Raw genomic sequence first — 18,563 nt, 5'->3', positions numbered from 1 at the left:
TTGTCAAAGAATAAAACATTAAAATTCTCTGTCCTCTCTTTCTCTCTCTCCCCCCTCAGTCCCTCCCTGTCTCTAAAACCCTGGTGTGTTGTCAAGTAACAGACCTGCCATGCATTGGGAAACCTGACCTGGAGTTTCTCTGGGTCACAGAAGCACTTGGTATATAAGAAGTAAGACTTTTAAGTTCAGAAGGCACATGGAAGTGCTTGCCTTGATGGAGCTGGCTAGCTTTGCCAAAGAGCATCTCAATGGCAAACAGATGGACTGGACTGCACAGCAAAGACCCCTCTCTCTCTCTCTCTCTCTCTCTCTCTCTCTCTCTCTCTCTCTCCCCCCCAGTCTCCCTCCCCCTCTCTCAAATTCACCCCTTCCCATTCCAGTATCATCCTTCCAAAAAAGATTTGACAAATAGGGATTGAGATCAGGCTAAACTTGATTTTAAAAAAATAGTGCAGCTCTTACCTCAAGACTGTGGAGATTCAGATCTCTCAAACATATCTGCAATCTGGGTGTCATAGCCCTTACACAAAGATGAAGCCCATCTGGGGAGATAGATCCCTCTAGGTCACACAACTAACAAGCGACGTGTTCTCATCTTAGGAGTCTTCAATCTTACTCCTTTTACCCAGTGCCAAGAGGGTGGCAGTGGTGGCGCACACCTTTAATCCCAGCACTTGGGAGGCAGAGGCAGGTGGATTTCTGAATTCAAGGCCAGCCTGGTCTACAAAGTGAGTTCCAGGACAGCAAGGGCTACACAGAGAAACCCTGTTTCAAAAAGCCAAAACAACAACAACAAAAATAAAACAAACACACACACACAAAAAAAAACATGTACTTAAAATATGCCCTGCACACATTTGAAACCTAATTTGGGACCATAAATATTTCCTATAGATTGTATCAGGTAAACTCCAGAAAACATTTTTCCTGGCAAACATACATCTGATTCCCACAAATTGAATTCAAAGTCATGAACAACTTTTCTGTCCAATGAGAATCTGTTGTGGGTTGATTATGCTTGGCCCAGGGAGTGGCACTATTAGAAGGTGTGGCCTTGGTGGAGTGGGTGTGGCCTTGTGGAGGAAATGTGTCACTGTGGGGTGGATTTTGAAACCCTTCTCCTAGCTGGCTGAGGAGTCAGTCTTCTGTTTGCCTTCGGAATAGGTGTAGGACTCTCAGCTCCTCCTGCGCCATGCCTGCCTGGATGCTGCCGTGTTCCTGCCTTGATGATAATGGACTGAACCTCTGAACGTGTAAGCCAGCCCCAATTAATTGTTGTCCCTTATAAAAGTTGCCTTGGTCATCGTGTCTCTTCACAGCTATGAAACCCTCAGACAGAATTTTCTCATGTTTCATTTCTCTTATTTCATTTTAAAATACTTTCTTCGGACTGAGGATGTAGCTTAGTTCCCTGATGGGGATGAATCACTGAATTTGATCTCCAGCACTACAAAAAAAATTGTGTTTTTCCTCTGACCACAAAAATATGACCATTTGATAAGTGGTAAAGAGCCCAGGGCTGAGGAAAAGGCTTCAGACTTTTCCTGCAGACTGGAATCCCAAGTTGTCCTCACTCTGTGGCCTTGGAGAAATATTTCATCTCTCTGCGATGCAATATTCTCACTGGAAGAAAAGAAAAGTTATTTGGAAAATAAAAACAAGTGTAAACAAAAAAGAAGTGGTAAATGTTCTGAGCATTAGCAGTTAGGATGCCCATAACAAAGACAGGCCTCTTATTCTTCTCTTTCTCTGTGTTCTATCAGCTTTATTACAGAATAGCAGAAGGCCTCTTATCTAAGATTTCTAGAAAACAAAAGGCCAACTGCTTTCCGTGTGCCGCACCTGCCCATACACTTACTTAGCGTCCCTGTATCCTGGAGATCAATGCAGCTATTTGCCTTTGGACATAGTTTCCCAGCAACGCACATTTGAACTGATTCAGGCTCCTCCATCAAGTGTGTCTTTGCCAGTTTCCATAAATATTAGTGTTATACCTGCTTAAAGGAAATGAGCAAATGTTATGTTTGTACACTGTCTCTCTCCTGGGATTTTATAATGTTGAGCAAAGAGCATTTTCTGGGCTGCCACCAGCCCTTGGAAGCAGCAAGGCAATAGTTGCAGTATGTAAACAGAGCAGATGTTCAGCTGTATTCCCAGGGTCTTCTATCCTAAGGAAAAGATGCAGTCACGCTATGAACCCTCAAAATCATTTGTTAATAGTCACGGAGGACCCAGGAGATATTCTGACTTCCCTGCACAGGGTCTAGCCTGACATTTTATCTCTCTCCGTCGGGACAGGCTAATATGCACCTTTAAGACAAAATAACACTCAGGTTATTGCCAAGACATTTAGCAAACACTATATAAATTCTCCATGTTTTAAGTGTAAATATTCTTCATTTTAAATTCCCTTTATTCTTTCCACGTCTGATTTAAAAGGAAAACAAACCCATACTGCTTGAATCCCTACAGATTGGACATTTACTCTGCTATTCATTAAGTAGGGGTTTTATTTGTGATTGATAAACAAGCTTATCATATTTTAATAATGAGGGGGTGGGGACAGCCTATAAACATTGGTTCTGCTGCTTCTATGTGGACTCAGGGGATTGAACTCTATCAGGTTTGGTAGCAAGTGCCCATACCAGCTGAGCCATCTCTCTGGCCCCTGATAAGCAGTTGTTATTGGCTGGGCAAAGATGATGCTTGTCTTCAATCATCCCATCACCAGGGAAATAGAGGCAGGTGGATCTCTGTGAGTTCAAGGCCAGGCTAGTCTACAAAGTTAGTTCCAGGATAGCTAGGGCTACACAAAGAAATCCTATCTCAAAAAAAAAAAAAAAAAAAAAAAAAAAAAAAAAAAAAAAAAAAAAAAAAAAAAAGCAGAAATAGAAGAAGAAAAAGGAGCTGGGCGGTGGTGGCACACGCCTTTAATCCCAGCACTTGGGAAGCAGAGGCAGGTGGATTTCTGAGTTCGAGGCCAGCCTGGTCTACAGAGTGAGTTCCAGGACAGCCAGGGCTACACAGAGAAACCCTGTCTCGAAAAACCACCCCCCCCCAAAGAAAACAAAAGAAGGAGGAGGAGGAGGAGGAGGAGAAGGAGGAGGAGGGGAGAGGAGGAGAAGGAGGAGGAGGGGAGAGGAGGAGGAGGAGGAGGAGGAGGGGAGAGGAGGAGGAGGAGGAGGAGGGGAGAGGAGGAGGAGGAGGAGGAGGGGAGAGGAGGAGGAGGAGGAGGAGGGGAGAGGAGGAGGAGGAGGAGGGGAGAGGAGGAGGAGGAGGAGGGGAGAGGAGGAGGAGGAGGAGGAGGGGAGAGGAGGAGGAGGAGGAGGGGAGAGGAGGAGGAGGAGGAGGAGGGGAGAGGAGGAGGAGGAGGAGGGGAGAGGAGGAGGAGGAGGAGGGGAGAGGAGGAGGAGGAGGAGGAGGGGAGGAGGAGGAGGGGAGAGGAGGAGGAGGAGGAGGGGAGAGGAGGAGGAGGAGGAGGAGGAGGGGAGAGGAGGAGGAGGGGAGAGGAGGAGGAGGAGGGGAGAGGAGGAGGAGGGGAGAGGAGGAGGAGGAGGGGAGAGGGGGAGGAGGAGGAGGAGGAGGAGGAGGAGGAGGAGGAGGAGGGGAGAGGAGGAGGAGGTTGTTAACAGAATAATAATAATTATTATAAGATTTAAGCCGCCATAATTTCACCTTTTACAGTCATTTTATTGAACTTCTGATTATCTCCTATTTGTGTTGTCTTTTAGGTTGCTTAGTGTGTATTTGTGTGTGACTAGAGGAGAGGGGCAGGTGTGTCACCGTGCATTCGTGAAGGACCAGCACAACCTGGTGGAGGTAGCTCTTTGCTTTCCCCACATGGATTTAAGATATTGACCTAGGTCATTGGGCAGCTGGTGCCTTTACCGTGCGTGCTGCATCACTCTGCCAGCCTAGTTTGAGCATTTTTGTTTGTTTCTGGTTGATTGGTTGGTTCTTGCTTGATTCGTATGAGACTGGCTCTTACCAGTTGCCCAGGCTGGCCTTGAACTCCTCATATTACAGCACCATCCCATGAGTATTGGGATTTCAGATGTGAACCACAGCCTACCATGTCTAGCTTGCTGTATTTCTTTTTAATGCTTCCCTATATCCAAACATTTTCTTTTCCTTTACATTATTACCTTCCATTAATAATCTGTATTTTATGTCACCATTATACATTTTTCATACTACAACAGAACTTTCTGTCATGTTTAAGTTTTATTTTTATTTTTTGTATTTCATAAGGCAGCCACTCAGCTTTTACATATTGTTGTTATTGTTATCATTATTTTTGTTGTTGGAGTTTTTTGAGACAGGGTTTCTCTGTGTAGCCCTATCCTGGAACTGTAGACCAGGCTAACTTCAAACACAGAGATCCATCTGCCTCTGCCTCTCTCTCTCTCTGCCTCTCTGCCTCTCTGCCTCTCTGCCTCTCTGCCTCTCTGCCTCTCTGCCTCTCTGCCTCTCTGCCTCTCTGCCTCTCTGCCTCTCTGCCTCTCTGCCTCTCTGCCTCTCTGCCTCTCTGCCTCTCTGCCTCTCTGCCTCTCTGCCTCTCTGCCTCTCTGCCTCTCTGCCTCTCTGCCTCTCTGCCTCTCTGCCTCTGTCTCTGCAGTGCTTAAAGATGTGCAACACTATACCTGGTCTTGTTATTAAATTTTAAATAAATTAATTTTATCCTCCAACATATAAAAACAAAACTTGGGCATATTAAAGAAGTGAAACAGAGACACCCAAGCACCACGCACTGTGGAGAGAGGAGGAAATACAGACATGAAAGCAGTGACAAAAAGGCAGATACAGGGAGCCTGTGTAGCCACCTGGGGTCATGGTGATGTCTGGGCCTGGGATGCTGCCAAGGGCCAAGGCTGGGTCTGTGACCCTACTGCAGCTAGGGTCTGTGCTGATGTCTGTGGCCCTGAGTTACCACCAATGACTATGCAGATGTCCCTGGTCTGGACTGCCACCTGAATCCAAGTACTGTGCTGACCTGTCCCGGCCTCTCACCTGGCAGCAAGGGAGAGTAGGCTCTGATAACAGGGGTAGGGTGGGAGGGGAGGGGGTAGGGGTGCAGGAGAGCTGTCTCTGCCCTTCACTGGCTGGCTGCAACAGTGGTCCCTGCACCTTGCCTGGGCAGCAGAGCAGAGCTGGGACTGGTGTCAGGGTAAGGAAAAGCTGGCCCAAGGTTGTGCAAGGGGAAACTGACCACATCCCTTGTCTGGGTAAAGTGGGAGAGCTGCTAGTCCTGGTGGCCTGGGCTCAGGAGAGCTGGCACACTGACCAGCTCAGCTACCACCAGGCCCAGATCAGGGGCTCTGAGTTGCCCCACCCCAATATCTACTCCATCTATGGACTGCTGGACTGTGAGAAGAGGCTGGTTCTACAGATCCAAATCTCCAGGATCTCCATGACACAGGGCAACAACAGGACATCTGAGAGGAGTCCCAGTGAGGACCCAGTATTGATAGTGTAGCAGAAGCCAGAGAACTCAAACCAGACCAATGAACATTTGAAAATAAAGTTGTCTGGACAAAGGGTGTACTGTGTGAGACACTGTGACACACTGCAGCTTCCACGGAGAGTTCCTGTCTGTTGGTTGGCTGATTGGCTTGTTTTCCTCTGGGGGGGACAAAGACAGAGGGCAGAGATGAAGAGACAGTGAGATGAGAAGGACTGGTGCATGATGTGAATTCACAAGGAACCAATGACATCTTTTACTTACAAAAAAAAAAAAGAAGTAGAACATTTCTAATACATGTGTACATTGTGCAGTATTTAAGCCACGTAAACCAGCTGCCTTCAAACATTTGCTATTTCTTCTTCTTAGACATTTATTATTTCTCACTATGTAGCCCTGGCTGTCCTGGAACTCAGTGTGCAGATCACCTTGAACTGTGGCCTTGAACTCACAGAGGTCGGCTTGTCTCTGCACTGTGAATGTTAGGATTAAAAGCATACACCACCAACCCATCCATTTACTATTCCTTTATAGAGAGAATCTCCAAAGCTGTTTCTTGTAGCCTTTTAGGATGCAGTACATTATCATTATCATTATACTACAGCCCTGGGGAACTTCTTGTCATCCAACTGTCACTCACACTGCAACAGTAAAGACCCATTAAGGGAAACTAGTTCCTTCTGACCCAGAAGATGAAATCTCTGGCCTGGGTGGAATCCTAACACTCCAAACTACACAAAACAAGTTAATGCAGCTGTGCATGCCAATCACCTGGCCAAGGACCACTTAAGGGAGGCAGGCTCACCTTAGGCCAATGATTCTTAACCTATGGGCCGAGCCCCCTTTGGGGTTCTCATAGAAGATATTTCATATATCAGATATTTATATTACAATTCATAACAATAGCAAAATTACAGTTATGTTGTTTTCTTAACAAAATCTCAATCATTTGATTTTACCAGCGAAGACTTGGGAGGCAGATGCTGGGGTGAAAGCCTGCTAGCTCAGAGAGGCAGAGAAAGCACCCAGCTGACCTTCCTTTTCAGCTGACATCCCACCACCAACACCCCCGTTCAGGCCATCTCAAAAACACTTTCTTCAAGCTGAGTGTCCCTCCCTTCTACTTCCTGTGCATCTCTCTATCCATCTGCCTGACTCCCTCTCTGTGGTTTTTCTTAATAATCCTATGTTCACTTCCTGACAACTGGTTGCTTGCTCTACCTCTTGACCTATGGTTGACTTTCTTTGATCCTGTTTGCAAAAGTCAAACAGAAAACTCTCAGATTAAAGGTGTGAGCCCCACCATAACTAAAAACACGTTTTCCCAGTAAATAACACAATCTCAGGGTTCACAGTGTGATCAAACAACCTACAACACAGTTACGAAGTAGCAAGGAAACAATTTTATGGTTGGGGGTCACCACAACATGAAGGGTCCCAGCATTGGGAAGCTGAGAACCACTGCCTCGAGCCATTCGAACAAGATAGGTGGAATGCTAATACTTATGACTGTAAGGAGATATTGTACTTTTACCTCCCAGAATTCCCTCTCAAACCTCAGTGAGTGCAGCTATACTGCTTCATAAACCAGCCCATTTTTTTTTCTGAATTACTCTGAAAAGCTGTTGTTTCTTTACTTTTCCAAGCTTGCTTTCTCTAACACTTTGGTTTTGTTCTTTTTCTACATCCCTCTTCTCCCACCTTGTGACCTCCCTGCTGGTGTAATTCCTGATATGTCTTTTCCCTTCTCTCTCTTCCAGGCAGCTACTGAAATTTAAAGCTTACCTGTCTTGGGGTTTTTCTTTTAAACCTTAATAAAACTATTCTCCTTGAAAAAACTTGGACTTTCAAACTTTTTCCATCCTTTAATTCTTCAGTGGAGAAAACAAACCTACCCCTATACCTGTAGGATAGCATCATCACCTCATACCCATAAGACATCTTGTCCCTAACTCCTCCTCCCGCTATTCTGCCTGGCTTCTGGTAACCATTCACTCTCGGCCTCTACGAGATCAGGTTAAAATTACATGGACTAGTGTTAGTTATTTATCAATTGCCCACCATAACAAAGGAAACTGTAATGGTTTGAATGTGCTTGGCCCAGGGAGTGGCACACCAACAAGGTGTGGCCTTGTTAAAGGAAGTGTGTCACTGTCGGGGTGGACTTTGAGACCCTCCGCCTAGTGGCCTGCAGAAGAGCCAGTCTTCTCCTGTTTGCCTTGGAACAAGATGTAGAATTCTCAACTTCTTCTGTGCCATGCCTGCCTGGGTGCTGCCATGCTCCTCCCTTGATGATAATGGACTGAACCTCTGAACCTGTAAGCCAGCCTCAATTAAATGTTGTCCTGTATAAGAGTTGTCTTATGGAAACCAAACTAAGACAGAAACTTATAAAAGTATATGACTAGTGTTCATTGTTCTAGAGGGTCAGAGCTATCGATAACTACCAGAAAGCAGTGTCTGTTGAGACAAAGTAGTCTTGTCTTGCCTCAGGCAAACAACTTTGGAAGGAGAAATTACAGGAGAGACACAGAGTCCCTACAGTTGCAACAGCTTCATCATTCCCAAGCCCCTCGCCTGCTCCTAGAAAGGGTCTTAGCCAGCTTTTCCCCCTGACAGATCCCTCTGCTTCCCGTGGGAGAGGCCGACTCTCACTGTGGCTAATCAACACAGCCTCATTTGTTGAGGTCAGACTATGGTCTCTTTCTGCCTTTGTCTCTTGATGCTGCCTCAGAAATCCAGCAACTCTCATGGCAGGGAGCATGGCAGCAGGCACGCATGGCACTGAAAGTTAGACCCTTATCCTCAAATAGGAGACAGAGAGAGCTAACTGCAAATAGCCACTGCCTCAAAGCCTGCCCCGAGGGACATGTCTCCTCCAATGCCACACCTAATTCTTTCCAGACAGTTCCACTAAGGACCAAGTATTTAAACATATGAACCTATGGAGACCATTCTCATTCAAACCAACACAATGAGTGAGGTCATGTGGGACTTGACTTTTTCTTTCTTTCTTTCTTCCTCTCTTTCTTTCTTTCTTTCCTTCTTTCATCTCTTTTTCTTTCTTTTTTTCCTGTGTCTGGCTTATTTCACTTAACAGAAGGATTTCATTTTTTTACCTGCCATTTTTACCTGTCATGGTAATTCTTCATTTTCTTCTTGGAGTCATATGCTGTTCCACTGTATATAGAGACCATATGTTCTTTATGTAGCTGGGCAGTGGTGGCGCACACCTTTAATACCAGCACTTGGGAGGCAGAGGCAGGCAGATTTCTGAGTTTGAGGCCAGCCTGGTCTACAGAGTGAGTTCCAGGATAGCCAGGGCTACACAGAGAAACCTTGTCTCGAAAAACCAAAACAACAAACAAACAAACAGCTTTGGTCAGTTTGATGGTTCACATCTTTAAACCCAGCACTCAGGAGGCAGAGGTAGGAGGATCTCTGGGAGTTCTAGGCCAGCCTGGTCTACATAGCCTGTCCCAGGCCAGCCAAGAAAACATAGTAAGACTCTGACTTAAAAAAAAAAAATAGGTTTGGGATTGGAGAGGTAGCTCAGAGGTTAGGAGCACTGGCTGCTCTTTCAGAGGTCCTGAGTTCAATTCCCAGCAACCACATGTTGGCTCATTACCATCTATAATGAGATGCCCTCTTCTGGCATGGAGGCTGACACTCAAGCAGAACACTGGATCCATAATAAATAAATAAATATTTTAAAACTTTTTAAAAGGGCTTATTTTTATCCAATTAGTTTGATAAAATATCTTAACAATAGAGTCCAACATCTACTGTCACACTAGGACAATCTCTGAGACCAGAATTATAAATTTGTCCTAGGTGTAGTTAAACGGCTTAATGTTTGCATTTAAGACATCCCCTTACTCTGTATTTGAAAAAATGGAAGATACAGGGGACATCATAAGGGATTTGACTTTGGGAAACTGTGTAGCTTTCTAGTTTTTTAAAAAAAATTGTGTGTGTGTGTCTGTATCTTTGTGTGTGTGTCTCTGTGTCTGTGTGTGTGTCTGTGTCTTTGTGTGTATGTCTACGTGGTATGGTGTGGTGTGGTGTGTGTGTGTGTCTGTATCTGTGTGTCTGTCTTTGTGTGTGTGTGTGTGTATCTCTGTATCTTTGTGTATGTGTGTCTGTGTCTCTGTATCTGTGTGTCTGTGTCTTTGTGTGTATGTGTGTGTGGTATGATGTGGTATGGTGTGTGTGTGTCTCTGTGTGTCTGTGTGTGTGTGCATGTGTCTGTGTGTGTGTGTCTGTGTGTATGTATCTGTATGTGTGTGTGTGTGTGTGTCTGTATCTTTGTGTGTGTGTGTCTGTGTCTCTGTATCTGTGTGTCTGTGTCTTTGTGTGTATGTGTGTGTGGTATGGTGTGTGTGTGTGTGTGTCTCTGTGTGTCTGTGTGTGCGTGTGTCTGTGTGTGCATGTGTCTGTGTGTGTGTGTCTGTGTGTGTGTATCTGTATGTGTGTGTGTCTGTGTGTGTGTATCTGTATGTGTGTGTGTCTGTGTGTGTGTGTATCTGTATGTGTGTGTGTCTGTGTGTGTGTGTATCTGTATGTGTGTGTGTGTCTGTGTGTGTGTCTGTATGTGTGTGTCTCTGTGTGTGTGTCTGTGTCTTTGTGTGTATGTGGTGGTGGTGTGTGTATGTGTCTCTGTATCTGTGTATGTGTCTGTGTCTTTGTGTGTATGTGTCTTTGTGTGTATGTGGTGTGGTGTGTGTGTGTGTGTGTGTGTGTGTATTGGAGTGCGAGCTGGTGGATGCCAAGCCCCTGGAGATGGGTTTACAGGGGTTGTTAGGCACATGCGCTGTGAGTGCTCGGAACAAAGTCTCTTCTTTTGAAAGAAAAGTAGTCTTTTGGTTTTGGGGAAGTTTTGTTGTTTTGTTTTTTGTTTCTGCTCTACAGAGATTGTGTTGAAACACTCCACGGTGCCTTACTTGTTCTTTTTAACATCTTGTTCTGCAGTTTCCTGGTTGCTTTCACCCCTTTTTGCTCAGATGTCAAAGAGACAGGCTCAAAAACTTGTAAAAGCTTGAAGTTCTTCACTCCCTCTGCGATGACGCTGGTTTGCTCCCTTTTGTAGACATTCCTGGTAAGCGTCACTGGTTCTGCTAGCTGGGTGGTCAATTTGAGTTCTTCAGCAGAGCTGTCTCTCTTCTTGGGGCAGAAGGCTTCACTGAGGTGGGAGTGGAAGTTTGAGCTTGGAGCCGTGTCCCTTCAGGCGCTGCACACTGGCCCATAGTAATTGAGCGGATTTGTTGTGTCTCCTTGGCTCTACAGAAATGCTGATGGTGCCACTTTTTTTTTTTTTTTTTTTTTTTTTTTTGATACAAGCCACCCTGAGTTTTCCAGGCTGAAACCCCTGCTAGCTCAGACCTTAAAGTGGTATCTCACTATAGGGTCTCTTACCACAGGCCCGATGGGGTCAGATGCAGGGCAAAGGGCATTGCATCCTGCTTTCACCAGCCAGGCCTTGCATTTGCAGATCTTATGTGGCAACTGGTTGAACCAAATGTTTACTGGTGACTGCCAGGCCTTGAGGAAGTGGGGCTTCAGGATTATGTCACTCCAGTTGGGCATCATGGCTACCTCCAGTCGAGAAACAAAACCTTTTAATCACTGACCTATCTCTTTAGCTTCCTTATGGATAGTGTGGGTTTTGTGGTGCTGGGAATCCAACCCATGGTCTTATATATGCTTTACCACTTAGCTACACACCAGCCCTTGCCTTTCTAAGCTCATACTCTTCATCTGTAAAATGAGGATGATGACAATTTAATAGTCCCTTGGAGTAGGGACTCAATCAGTAGAATGCTTGCCTAACATGCACAGAGCACTGAATTTGATCCCCAGCCCTGAATAAACCAGATGTGGCACACAGCTGTAATCTCAATACTTCATTACATAGTGATTTTGAAGCTATCCTGGGCTACATGAGACTCTGATTAGCATATCTGTAAACCATATATTTAAATGGTTCCAGTGCCTCTCACTTGCTAAGCAGTCAGCAAATACTATTAGTGAGATATATGTTTGGTCTTGTTTTTGCAGTTTTGAGGATCCATTGCTGGGGAAGCATACTTGTGGTGAGCCAACAGAAGGCGGCTATCATCCTTGCAGCCATCTTGAGCCATATACCCTGACAAGAGACTTGTTTTCAACAGCCTACAACAGCTGAGCACACTCTGATAACATCTTGTTTTAGATACCCAGGATTTTCCCTTGGGTGTGTGTGACTTAAAGGTGTGACTTAAAGGTGTGACTTGAGAAGTCAGACTTATAAAAGGTGAGAGGCAGACAGAAGAAAGGACTGGAAAACTTGGAACTTGGAAGCACTAGGGACTAGGAACTCGAGACTTGGGACTTGGACTAGGAATAAGGGACTTGGAAAGAGAGAAGAAGAGAGACTTGAGAATAAATGGGACTGAATCACACTCTGTCTGGTCTCCATTCTTTGTGTCCACCCTCACTCTCTCTCTTGCTGAACCCTGACCCTCGGACCTGAGCAGCAGTACAAGCTGGGACAATTTAGCCCCCAAAGCTTGGGGCAGTGCGGGCTCTAACATTTTTGGCCCCCAAGCTTTTGGCAGTTCGGGTTCCAGCTTTTGGCAGAGCGGTCCCCGACACATTCTATCACCAAATTACATCCTCAGCCCTGAAGTATATGTTTTTAACAAGATTAATTACAAATCAAACAAGTGAAAAAGAAAGTATAGGCCTTACACTAACAGCTTTCAAATTAGTTTATATTATTAGCCAACTCAAAGGGGCAGCCTGAAGGAAAATGCTCAACATGATCAATAAAAGCATTATCTGCTGACCCAGAAGTGCCAAGCTTGCCTTTGTCAAAAATTGTCATCTCTGCGGAAGAGCTCCAGACTGGGAGACAAGTAGCCTCTGCCCGCCTCACCCCACTCGGAGCCTCTGGGCAGGGTCTGAACTTCTCAGCCGCCAAGCCAATCTCAAGCTTGGTCAGAGAATACACAGGTCATTCAGAGAGCAGCAAACCTGTTTCTTTAGTCTTTGTGTGGTTAAATATTATTTCAAGCATGGCTTTGTAATAACTGGACATTTTTTAATTGGCTGTAAGTTAGTTTTCACTTGATTTGAGCCAAAAGGCCAAGAAGCACTTAATTAAAGATCTTTTTATTCACTGTCACTAGATGACTTCATCCATATATCTGATGTACTCTGCTCTCCCCCAGCTTCCCCTACGTCCTCGGAACAATTCCCCTTTCCCAAAAAGCTCTCCTCTCCATTTTTATGTCATTTTGTTTTCTTGTGACTTGCTGAGTTGTCATTTCTTTGTTTTTTTCAAGGTTTATTTTATGTGTGGGGCTGTTTTGTTTACATGTACACCCATGTACTGCGTGTCTCTAAGGCCTGAGGAGGCCAGAAAGGGATGTCAGATCCCCTGAAGTTGGAGTTACAAGTGGTTGTGAACCACCATGTAAGTATGGGAACTGAACCAGGGTCCTCTGTAAGAGCAGCCAGTGCTCAGAACTGCTGAGCCATCTCTCTAGCCTGGACCCTCTGAGTTTAATTACAGTGGAAGGGATATTTGCCAGAACATGGGAAAATAGGCTAGACCACTGAAGAAAATGACTCCCTCTCTCCCACAACCATTCATCACCAATGGGGTCCACCAAGAAGGGTGGAGATTGTGAACCCCTTCTCTACCTTGGAGGAAATGTTGATGGAACCCAGCTTGTGCAAACAACTGCAGCCGGCGTGCATTAAATGAATGCAGTAGCCATGGTATGGCCAACACAGCAGTTCACAGCATGGTAGCCAGGCTGTGACCACCACGTTCCTTCTGCCCCTTTCTCTAAGTGTTCTCTGAGTCTTGGAGAGTGTGATTTGGAAGCCTGCTTCTGACCAGCTGTGGGTCTCTGGGTTAACTGTTGCCCTCTGCATAGAGAAGTTTCTCTTCCCAGAGCTGGGAAGAGCAGTGACTGGCCTGATGGTTGGCACTCTCCCTTCTGGACTTGCCCAGCCATTGCTTGGCCCTCTGCTAGGGGCAGGCCATTTTCCCCTCTGAATCTTCTTTTATCAGATTATTCTGTTTCTCAAAGATGGTAAAAGGCCCAATGCAGAAAGAGAAGAAGAACTAACATTTTAATTTATAACTTTATATTTTTTAAAAAAGATTTATTTATTTATTTATGTATATGAGTGATCTATTTGCATGCACACCCACATGAAGAAGAGGGCATCAGATCCCATTACAGATTCTTGTGAGCCACCATGTGGTTGCTGGGAATTAAACTCAGGACCTCTGGAAGAGCAGCCAAGTGGTCTTAACCGCTGAGCCATCTCTCAGCCCCTGTAACTTCAGATTTAAAGAAAACTTGAGCCGAGCAGTGGTGGTGCACACCTTTAATCCCTGCACTTGGGAGGCAGAGGCAGGCAGATTTCTGAGTTTGAGGCCAGCTTGGTCTACAGAGTGAGTTCCAAGACAGCCCGAGCTACACAGAGAAACCCTGTCTCGAAAACAAAACAAACAAACAAAAAAAAAAAACAAACAAAAAAGAAAACTTGAAGAAAAGCTTTCCCCCACACTTGTGATGTCACACAGAGCCCCTAAACATCAATACTAGCGTCACTTGTTTCTCTCTTTTAAGTAAGGCAGTACTGTGTGTGGATTCAATGTGTTTCCTTTTATTGTTGACTTTTATTTAGTATGTGTGTAGGTGTGTGAGTCAGTGTGTATATGTATGTGTAGGTATTTAGGGGTGATGTGGTGTGTGTAGGTGTGTATAGGTGTGTGGGGGATGTGTGTGTAGATGGGGGCAGGTATGTGTATGTGTGCCTATGTGTGTAGGTGTGTGTGTGTGTAGGTGTGTATAGGTATATGTATGTGTGTTTAGATGTGGGTGGGTGTTGTGTGTGTGTGTGCAGATGTGTGTAGTGTAGATGTGTGTGTGTGGTGTGGTGTCTGTGTATGTGTATAAGTGTGTGTATATAGACATGCATGTAGGTTTGTGTGTGTGTGTATGTATGTATGTATGTATGTATGTATGTGTGTGTATTTAGAGGTAGGTGGGTGGGTGTAAGGTGTATGTGTCTATATAGGTATACATGGCATGATGTATATATGGAGAATTTTGTGGAACTGGTTCTCTCCTTCCACCTTTATATAGGATCCAGGCTCAAACTCAGAACCTCAGGCTTGCATGGAAAGTACCTGATATCTCCTGAGCCATCTTACCAGCCCTCACGAGGTTTCGTTTTTGTTTTTTCATGTGAACTGAGACTCTCTGCTCTACCAGTTTTCTCTAACCCACACTTCAGACAGACTTTTAAATATGTACCCATGGATATTTATACTACAATATATACTAGTGTACACTGATATGAGCGTGTTCGTAACTGCTCGAGTGATGCACACATATGACTAAGCAGCAGTGTGAACTGCGGTCCTGTAACAGGAAGGCACAGTTCCACCCCTGCTTCTGCTTTTCTAAAGCACCAGCTCTTGTGTGTTTATAAAAATATTTAAAAAAATATTTTGTAGTATGTATGTATGTATGTATGTGTGTGTGTGTGTTTTCCTGTGTGTATATTCGTGTGTGTTTGAGTGTCTGTGGAGACCAGAAGAGGGTGTTGGATTTCCTGGTATTAAAGTTCCAAGTTGCTGTGAGTCACCATGTCAGTGTTGAAACTGAACCCAGGTCCTCTGCAAGAGCAGCCAGTGTTGGGTAATGACCCCAGCCATATGAGCCACCAGCTTTTAACCATCCATTCTGTTTGGGCTTTCAGTGGTGACCATGATGTCCTTACTGCTACTTCTTACTGATTAACTTAGACATTCACTTTTAACCCACTACTATAGAAGACAAGAATTTAGCCCACATACTCACCCCATCCTCCACACTGACACCACTGTCCTGAACTCTTCAAAGGGTAAGTATCTTAATCAACAAGTGAAGTCTCAATATGTGTTCTAGTCACCAGGGAAAGGCAACTGACCTCCTTCTTGGTAAGCAAAGGATGTTAGTATGCTAATCCCTTACCCTGCTCCCTTTTTGGAAGCCACCCCTGTGTTTTCACATCGTCAGGTTAGACCGATTTTATTCTGACCACTTGCCGCAGTGACCTGAAGCTCTGTGAAGAAATCGTATCTGGCACTAGTGAGCCGACTCAGTGGGTAAAGGCACTTGCCGCAGAAGTCTGGCTAACCCAAGTTCAACATCCGGGAACACTCACACACATGGAAACAGAGCACCAACTTCATACGGTTGTCCTCTGACCTCCACATGGGCAACATGGCATGCACACCTGCACACACACCAACACAATAATAATCAATTAAAAATGTAAAGGGCACGCAAGATGACCTATGGGTAAACACGCTTGCTGCCAAGCTTGAGGACTGTAGTTTGATTCGTAAGACCCATGTAGTAAAAAGAGAGAACCTACTTCCCCACAAGTTAACCTCTGACCTCTACATACACAATGTGCCTCTCACACACAAAATAAATAAATGGATATATATTTTTAATTGTTTTAAATGAGAGAAGCTACATCTATATTCAAGCTCCTGCAGACAACTTGACCTTGGCTTATGAGAACATGGCAGTTGTGGGGAGATGTGACCTTACAGGTCAGGAACCAAAACTATCTTGGCTTGGTTTAAGCCCTTTAGCCTTTGCATGTGACTTAACAGTCTCATAACCAATAGACCAGTTTCTGGGACTGTGTCATTAACTTCCATAGACTTCTAGCCCATGCCACACCTAAAGCTAAGAGTACAGCATGTGATGGGATAGAAAAGCTCTCCCTTCTTTGCTGCAACCCTCCTACCTTACCTGCCCACCAGTGTTCTGGTATTGAATGCAATGGTTGGCAAAGATAGTGAATTATGACTTTCCTTTGTTCTGTGACAAGAAACATTTGTGTAATCTCTCTGGAATTCAGGACAATTTCAATTCTAACTTCTAGGCCATGGTCACCTTTGTATGACTCAGCATGAAGTACCTTCTTTAAAGCAGTCATTACTTTACATTGACAGTTTTGGGACCCAACATGGTACTCAGAAGTGACCATTCATTGGAATTTCCCCCGACTGGTTCAGGTGTCACCGCAGGCCCTTTCTCCTGTCATCACAACCCCACCCCTTTCTATATTGATGGTCCATGAGCTCCAGATCATAAAAATACTGAAGAGGCACTCATTACTTTCAACCCAATTCCAGGGAGTATCAGAGGACCTCCCCCCCCCCCTCCATGGTATACATTGGCTTCATAGAAAATCCCCAAAATAGAAGACCCGATCCTTAGGTCAGAAGCCACTTTATTCTGATCTTTAGGTCAGAAGCTCCTCCAGTATGATGTTTGTAAGGAGTGATCAGTGGCCTCTGGAGCACACACATGTTCACGAAGTAAATATTCAGGACAGACCAGAGAAGAAGAGGAACCGGCCTGGAGATAAAACTGAGGAAGCTACCTTCAAAAACCATACCTAAACCAACCCAGAATATGCTCCATGATTTAGCATAGAACACTGTGATTTCAGGATGAAGGGAAGGCTCCACAGACATGAGAAACTGAAACTCAAGGGAAAGGCAAGTGGAAAAATTTTCTGATGCTCCAGCTGGATTCATCTTTCATAATTATGGTGTCTCAATTTGTAAATACTTAGAAAATGGGATAATTTAACTGATTATAATTTGGCTTTATAGCTTCCTTAATGGGAAACATTTGGATATTCCTAATTTTTTTTGTTGTTGTTGTTTTGACACAGGATTTTTTTTTTGTATAGCCTTGGCTATCCCAGAGCTCAGTCTGTAGACCAGGCTGGCTTGTAACTCAGAGATCTGTTTGCTTCTGCCTCCCAAGTGCTGGGGTCGAAGGTGTGCACCACCATCACCTGGGATATTCCTAATTTTTTTTAATTCACTAGATACTTTGGACTCACACACACAACCATATATATATTATATATAAACAATTTATGACTGGCTGTGTCTAAATTTGGATGCAGTAGAAAGTGTTTTAACACCTACAATGAGTTGCTAAAATGACTAAGCCCTGTGGTAAAATGGGAAGGAGAGCTGGGCATGGTACTGCATGACTTTAATCCCAGCATTTGGCAGACAGAATCCTATGGGTTCAAAGTCAGCCTGGTCAACACAGTGAGCTCCAGGCCACCCAAAGTTACATAGAGTGACCTTGTCTCAAACAACGAGAGAGAGAGAGAGAGAGAGAGAGAGAGAGAGAGAGAGAGAGAGAGAGAGAGAGAGACAGAGACAGAGACAGAGACAGAGACACAGAGATAATGAGAGACAGAGACACAGAGAAGAGAGGGGAAGAAAATTCAAGGGAGGCTTTCTGAGGTTGGTGGACATAGAACTCTCTGCTCTGCTCATTAAAGGGCTGCCTGTGATGAGAAAAGAAGTTGGGTTAAAAGGGCTTAATCAGCCAGTTATGTGTTGATAGTGTGACGTTTTAGTTTATCATGTAAAACCTCTTAGCCGGGGCTGGGGAGATAGCTCAGCAGGTGAGAACGCTGGTTGCACAGACATGAGGTTCAGAATCCATTGCCCCAGAGCACCAAAGAAGGCCAGGTGTGGTCAGGTGCACCAGTGAACCCTGGGGCTGGGGATGGGGAGGAGGGAAGGACTGATGTCACCTGTCATCAGCCTCACCCCAGGTTCAGTGAGAGACTCTGTCTCAAGGGGATGAGGAAATGGAGCAATTAGTACTCCTGAGGTGTCTATACCACTTTCCCCCCAGCCCCCACAGTTTTGTATAGGAAAAGGTAGCATCAGTTTAACTGAGTTGAGCTAGAGAGATGGGAAATTATACATTAGAATAAGCAGCCCACTGAGGGTCAAGAATGTCAGTAACAGGCTGAAGAGGTGGCTCAGTGGTTAAGAACTCTGGCTACTCTGCCAAAGGACCCTGGTTCGAGTCCCAGCACTGAAAGGAGCTAGGACAGCTCACAAAGGTCTGAAACTTCAATCCCAGACCATTCAGCGCCCTCTTCTGGTCTCCTCGGGCATTGGCCCACACATAGTGTACAGGTACACAGGCAAGACACCCTTACACATAAAATAAGTAATCGATTTCCAAAAGAGAATTTCAACACCTGA

General features: G+C 44.9%; 1 long non-coding RNA gene and 1 pseudogene across 1 annotated transcript; one reads left to right on the top strand and one right to left on the bottom strand.

Annotated features, from left to right (window-relative positions):
• The first annotated feature begins 1,093 nt into the window (after positions 1-1,093).
• On the top strand, positions 1,094-11,901 carry LOC143441739 (uncharacterized). Its single transcript, XR_013109390.1, has 2 exons — positions 1,094-1,253; positions 11,519-11,901. It is a non-coding gene; the product is annotated as an uncharacterized LOC143441739 (long non-coding RNA).
• LOC117705646 (large ribosomal subunit protein eL13 pseudogene) lies at positions 10,367-11,050 on the bottom strand (annotated as a pseudogene).
• Positions 11,902-18,563: the final 6,662 nt, after the last annotated feature.

The sequence above is a fragment of the Arvicanthis niloticus genome, chromosome 3, assembly GCF_011762505.2.
Source record: "Arvicanthis niloticus isolate mArvNil1 chromosome 3, mArvNil1.pat.X, whole genome shotgun sequence".
Lineage (NCBI taxonomy): Eukaryota > Metazoa > Chordata > Mammalia > Rodentia > Muridae > Arvicanthis > Arvicanthis niloticus.
This window is presented reverse-complemented; position numbering and strand designations above follow the sequence as displayed.